Raw genomic sequence first — 7,389 nt, forward strand, 5'->3', positions numbered from 1 at the left:
AGAACTAAAACTTTGGCTGTCTTTTATGAACTACCAAAGTGGCCTAAGATATTGGGCCTAATGAGACTTTCATGTGGTCATAGAATTGATTCTCCCAGTTGGAAGCAATAAGTAGAAATGTATAAATGTGGGGAGAAAACAAAAAAGAAAAAACTGCACAAATTCCTTAGTCTTATCAAATTTGGGGTTCCAGTGTTTAGATCCTATTTTCCATACCGTTTCAACCCGTCTCTAAGAAAACTCCATGAAATAGATGCCTCTAATATAGAATTATGTTATTTTTCCAACTCATGTAAATCATAAATCAAAAAGTGAAGATCTAGAGACTTTAAGTGACTTTTCCAAGGCCACAGAGCTATTTGGTGGACGTTGCTATTTCTTAGTCTCAGCTTCTTTCTACCAATTTAAAGGAAAATGGAGAGTTCTACTGATTTTTTTTTTTGCATGAGATGAATATATTTTTACAAATTTACAGAAGATGGATTGCTTTATTGTTGATCTAATAAGACTTCAAAATGGACAACAGTTACGAAGTGTTCTCTAGGCACACTGTGTATAGATTATAAGTAATGATGCCCATTTCCTGGCCCAGGCCAAGTAAACCAGAATCTCTAGAGGATGGGATGCTGACTTCTGTAGTTGTTTTCTTTTTAGTGAATTAATTGATTTTTAGTTGGCTTGGCTCTTGCTTGTGTTCCTCACTGTTCCTGTCCCATTGAGTGTACTGTCTGGGTTACAGTGCTTTTCTAAGTTTTCTTAAATGTAGATGAGTCTTAAGCTTCACAAAGTTCATAGCTCCTGACTTTAGACAGAGGTCAAGGCCCAAGGAAAAAGTGAGGTTTTACCTCCCTTCCTTGAAATTGGGACTTGTAGGTTTGACCATTCCAAATGGCTGGGAAAATCATGTCTTTCTGGACTACAGGCCGCATCCAGGACCCTGGGCCTCCTGATTTATGTTTCAAGAGCAGGTAGCCTGCCAGCTTTGTTGAATTGTGAGCTTTTTTTAAATCTCTCTTGTGGCCCTTAACACATGCCCACTTGCAAAAATGAAAGAGAGATAATGTGTGTGAAGTAATGTTGTTGAGGTTTTTAGCTGGTCCCTGTACATCAATTTTTGGAATATCTCCAGCCCATTGGTATTGCTTCTCCTGGAATTAAAGAAGGGATTAGAGAAGAAAACTCTAAAAATATGACACAGATGGCAAAAAATCGGGGGGAAAAAAAAACTTGGCCTCAAGAGACAGTAAGTAGCAACATGGATGCAAAACTTGCTGATAAAAAAGGCAAGTGGCCATCTTGAAGGTTTAAAAAAAATCTGGTTATGGATCACCACGCTGCCAAACATTCCACAGTATTGAAAACAGAGCTAGCCGCAAAATCATTTTATTCCAGGTGTCTTGTTTGGGTTGGAGAATGCAACGGCAGGGCACATTTGGAAGAGATGTGTGTGTTGTAAGCGAAGGCAGCACTGTGCTCTTCCTGGGCACCAGCTTGTGTGGTACCTCTCTTGAGCTGATAGCTGCTCTCCTTCCTTCCTCCTCTCCTCACCCCAGGATAGAAGAAAATGCCATATAACCTTATGTAACTGACATCTCCAGCACTTCAAAGTGCGGGCCTTGGTGAAATCAGCAGCCAGGAGACCAGATCCAAAGCATTTCCCTGATTGTCTGCCTCCCTCAGTTTACTACAGGCTGGAAGAAGAGCTACAGAGTGGGCTTTCAAACCACAGGGCAATGTGTTCTAACACTTGGATAAAGGTCAGAGAGATTCGTTTCTGGCTCCTTCTGAGGCTTTCAGGGACACTCAGAATGAAATGGGCTGCTGGCTGCACTCTCTCACCTCTATTTCTATCACCTGTTTTTTTTCTCACCTGATTTTCCTCAAATGCACTTCATTCAACATATTAGCTTTTGTCCCAATTCTAAGTCACACTCTAGGGAAAATCTAAAGACTTCCTTTTCTCCTTATTTTCTCCACTGCATTTCAACACATATTTAGAGAGTGCCTAGTCTGTGCAGATTGCTATGACAGGTTATTTTGGAGGTTACAAAATAAAATGCAAGGTCTGCTTCCTGCCCACAAGGAAATTGAAATCCAGTAAGCAAAACAAGTTATTGTGGCAATAACTGAATGCCAGGTGCATTTAACTGCAGGAACATAAGAAGGAAGGATCAAGGAAGGCTTCATGAGGATTTGAAGGATGGCAGCATCTTGATAAAGGAGGTTGGAGGAAAGGGCATTCCAGGGAGAAGCCATGGCAAAGTAGACACACAGGAGTGGGAAAGCATAAAGTAGCCTTGCTTGGTTAAAGCACATGGTACATGGAAGAAATCATGGCCTGTAAACCTGAGAAGATAGGTTAGGGCTGAAACCAGGGGAGTCTTGAATGTGAAACTAAAAAATTTGGACTGGAAGGAAGAGAAGCTGGTGCTGTATCTAAATCAAATCAATTAGATAAAGAAAGAGTTGTGAATGACTGCATATCTAAAAGTCCATTTGAATGAACAAATTACTTTTCATTCATTCACTGTGCCTCCTAAGGAAAAGAAAACCAACATTTGGGCCTGACACACCTGTATTCAAATGGTAGTTCTATTATTTAGCTGTGGGCCTTTGAGCAGGTCTTTTGTAGCTGATAGGAATTTGCTCACCTCCTTAGGTATAAGAAACATTACATTGCCTCTCTCTTCAAGTCAAATTAAATCTAGCTCTGGATCTTCATAGGAAAGCAAGAAATGTATTCTCTATAGTGGGTGAGGGGAGGGAAGGTCAGAGGATGAGCTGTCCTCCATAGGAAAGTTCAAAAACCTCAGAAGGAGTATATAGTCACCAAAATGTGAGGAAGGGCCTCTGCTCTTTAGTTCATCTTGAACCACTTGCATTCTTAATGTCCAAAGTCCATTTGAATGCAGAAGATGCTGTTTCCCCCATGCCAAGCTTGGCATGATGCTCTTTCACTATAAATCCTCAGAAATGGTGGTAGAGTGGCCAACTGTCATGGTTTACCCAGGACTAAAGGGGTTTCCATGACACAGGACTTTGGGTTTTAAAACCAGATAAGTCCAGGGCAAGTATAGATGAATTGGCCACCCTGCCTGGCATTTGATGCCCATCAAACCAAGGCTCTCACATTTATTCCATTGGAAGCTCTGTTCCCACATAGACCTCTGTCAGGGAGCTGGCCAGGGCTGCCAGCCTCCAATGGGCTTGCTTTTACCCTCCTATCTATCTCTCAGTGCAAACTCTGCCCATTTAAATCAAAGCACCAGTCTTGGCAGAGGGTTTCTTCTGAATGGCAACTTCTTTTTGACTGTAAAATAAAAAGTCATCAAACAACACTAGGAATATGGGGGTCTAGAAATCTGAATATACAGGCTTAGCCATGCTACCTGCAGGTGAGAGGAATAGAATGTGGGGGCAAAAGTAAAGGAACAAATCACTGTTTTATTCTTCTGAGATATTAACCATTCATTCAACCAAAAACATACACACTGAGCATATACTCTGTGCTAGGCCCTGTGATAGATGCTTGGCATACAGGGGAAAAGACAGACAACAGCTCTCTCATTGTGGAACTTACATTCTATCTCTTTATCCTGAAGCAAGAAAGAAGCAGGAGTAAGCATCTCAAAAAGTTATCCAGCTACAAACTTACTCTAGATGAACCTTAATTTCCTCACAGAGTTGACCTAGGGTCAAATGTGATAATGCAGGTTAAACCCTCACTATAGAGCCTGCCACATAGACAGGACTCTGCACAATATGGCCATGGTGGCATCCACTGGCTTTCGGACTTGCTATCTGAAGCTACAACCTGTTCTTCTTTGACACAATGTCTTTCACCTCTGCTATACTTTTGCTGCACTTCTAAAGACTCTTTAGATTTAAATAGTTTTATTCAGAACATGCATGGTAGCTCATGCCTGGAATACCTAGCCCTTCAGCAGGCCAAGGCAGGAGGATTGCTTGAGCCCAGGAGTTCAAGAACAGCCTGGGCAATATAGTGAGACCCAAATCTACAAAGAAAAATTTAACAAAAATAAATTAAAAAGTAAAAATGAAAAGTTTTACTGAGCACCATTGCCAGATACTTTCACATATGTTATCTCATACTATTCCCATTTCACAGGGGAAGAATCTCTGGGAGGACAAGCAATTAGTTTATGTCATACAACTGGAGAGACTTCATTTCTTCCAACCTCATGCCCTTTGCCATGTCACCCTCCTAGTAGCTCCTGTGAAAGACCTCTTCCTTTTGCCCACTGGCCTAGGGCTGTTATATCAAAAATTGCTGTTACAGCAGTAGAGGTGTAGAACAAAGGCAGGGCAGCTTTATTAATTGGAGGAAGCTGACTGCTGCAGCAAATCACCCAGAAACTTCAGTGCCTTAACACAATTAAAGGTATTCTTCCCACAAGATCATCTACTGAGAGTCCACACAATCATTCAGAGACCCAGGTCCCTCCACAGTAGCTCTCCTTCCATGTAGTGCTGTCATCTTCTAGGGCTTGTTCATTTGCCACATTCAGCCTACAGATGGCAAAAGAGAATGAGCCCACGGGATTACAGTGGAGCTTCTTAAAGTGCTAAACTTGGAAGTGGAACATATCAGTCTTGCCCAAATTCCACTGGCCACAACTCTGTCACATGGTCACACGGTCACACCTAACTGCAAGGGATGCTGGGAAACAGGGTAGTTGTGTGCTCATGAGAAATAGCAATGGGTTTAGTGACTACAAAGCAGTCTTTTCCAGAGCCAGCAATGGCACCAGCATTTAAATAGCAGCAGTCTCCTGGAAGTGATCAACCCTTGGAACACTCTATCCACAAAATGGAGGACTCCAGAGATCATTTTCTTTGCAGTGTTATGGCAAGGACTAGAGGAATCCATACACAGCTTCAGAGACATGTTAGTCCTCAGTCAGCAGGCAGCAAGGAGAGCCAACAGGGTAGAGTGAGGCAAATACACCCTCAAGAGCTTGAGGTCACTGGGCAGCTTTTATAACCTGCATAAGCCTGGAACTTCATCTTAAAATATGGATACTAGCAGCCTACCTCTACTCAGGAGAAGAATAGGGAAATTTATCCGAAATTAGCACTGATTAAAAAAAAATACAAGAACTGATTCAAAATTCCAAGGTAAAAGATTACCTAAAACCATTCAGAGAAAGAGACTGAACACACAAGAAACACACTGTTAGTGGAAGAACCAGGTGAATACCTGCAGCAAGAAGCATAACTTTCAGAGGGACCCAGACTTCCCTCTCAGAAGCTGCCTGGGTGTACCCTCAATGGACTCCTGCCACATGATCTATTTCTAGAAAATTTCCAGTAACTAGGATTTTTGAAATTTCAATTGTATTTTAAAGATGAAGGATGTGTTTTTCAAACCTGTCTGTATATCAGAATTGTCTGAGGAAAATTTCAAAATTACAGAGAAAGTGGAGACCAGAAATCTGGATTTTTTTAATGTTCCCCAGGTAATTCTAAGGTAGTCAAACTGGCATTTTTCCATTAACCTCATTAGGAGCCACTATCCTAAGGTAGTAAGAGAAATCTTGAACATCTTTCTGACATTCCTATTTAACTGCTTTGTACTTATAAAGCAGAACACTGTCCTAATGTATCATACCTTCTGGAGTGATGAACTACACAAGCAAATGCACCAGTTGTGAGTGTAGGCACTTTAAACTTCACAGATGAATGCTTGAAATGAAGATATGGAGCTAGTCAGAAATCAGAAGAGTCCTGTTCAACTGAGTGATTGATTCATTTATTCATTCAGCCAATCAGTCAACAAATTATGATTGAGCCATTTGCCAGCAACTGTAGTAGGCTCTAGGAATATAAATATAAATAAGACATAGTTCCTATAGAAATAGTTCCTCTATTTCAAGAAAGAAAAACTACAGCCACAGCTAGCTTCCTGAAAGTGTCCTCCTGTATAATGCTCCTGAAATTTTAAGGCTGTAACATTTCACAAGGAGCAAATGCAACTCCACAAGAAAGAATCAGACTTCTGCTCTCTTAATCACACCTCATTTACCTAGAAAAAGCTTGTTTCACCCATTCTGAATAGTCTCATTATTCATTAAAAGAAGATAGTGTCATACCAAAGACTTCCTCCTTCAGGAAGTCTTCCCTGATCATCAGAGCAAAAAAATAATAGTATTCTGTAATATTGTTTTATTTGAGGTCACTACCCTATTCTTGTATATTTAACATCACCTTCCTTGTGGTGTTGACTTGTTATAATGCTGTTTCCTCTGATAATTTATGAAAAAAATTAAAGTGTACTAGTCTTACAGCTCTCTTTCCCATGACCTGAGTGCCAGCCCATGAAAGCCAACATAGCAGCCAGATTCCAGCATTCTTGGCCGTTGTCACGGCACCATATTGCAAATTCTACCTGCCAGAGAAGGTACTGCCATGTTACCCTGAGCTGAGTGCACTCTGCACTGTGTATGGCTTATTATAACATCTCTGCTATCCACCGTGTGTTTATAGACAACAGTTTTAAGCCATAATGACTGAAAAAAAATGTCTGCAAATGACAGTGCTGCAAAAAGAAAAATGCAAGAGTAGCATGCTGAATGTTAAAAGATAAATTTTAGAGCAGCTTGAAAATTCTTCAAAAAAATGGCCATGGATGAGAAGACAGACAGGGAAAGTAGAGACTGTTGGAAGTTCCTTGATATATTACAGGGTCTAAAACATCACTGTCTCTTAATGGTGGCAAACAGTTCTATGAATGGGGCTGAAAGAACACTGCAGTTCACAACTTCAGAGAATTTGGAGGGGAGAGAAGAGCCATTTGCCAAGATACAGAAGCGGGGATGTAATTATACAGGGACTATGCCATAAATAACCCTTATACCTGATTCACTTACAGCTCCCATTTCCACAGGGGCATCAACCTTGCCAAATGGAGTAGGTATGATTGTTTTATTTCTTCTACTGAATCATAAGCTTTTTAAACAAGAAGTCCTATGTCTCATTCATACCTGACTTCCTTAAATGTCTACTATAGAGTGATGCCAAAAAAATAAAAATTTAATGAATGAATAAATCAATTTCCAAATGACAGAGACCACTCGCTATCTCTGGTACATCACTTAGAAATTTAAAAAAATATATCAAACTCAAAAGTTGTGGGCATAGATCATTTTTGTCAGAAATTTCCTAAGTGTCAGGGTCTCCCAAAGAAGACAAATAATGTTGAGCTGGTAATGAATCAGGCTTAACCTGTGAAAAGAGGCTCAAGTTTGTCACAGTCTTACTTTCAGAAACCAGAGATAATCTAACAGTCTCTGAGCATATTTAAATGTGATAAATGAGAAGAATTAGGGGAAATTTAGCTACTGTCCAAGGGAATAGTTCTATGTCCAG

This window comes from Callithrix jacchus, chromosome 18 (assembly GCF_049354715.1).
Source record: "Callithrix jacchus isolate 240 chromosome 18, calJac240_pri, whole genome shotgun sequence".
Classification (NCBI taxonomy): Eukaryota; Metazoa; Chordata; class Mammalia; order Primates; family Cebidae; genus Callithrix; species Callithrix jacchus.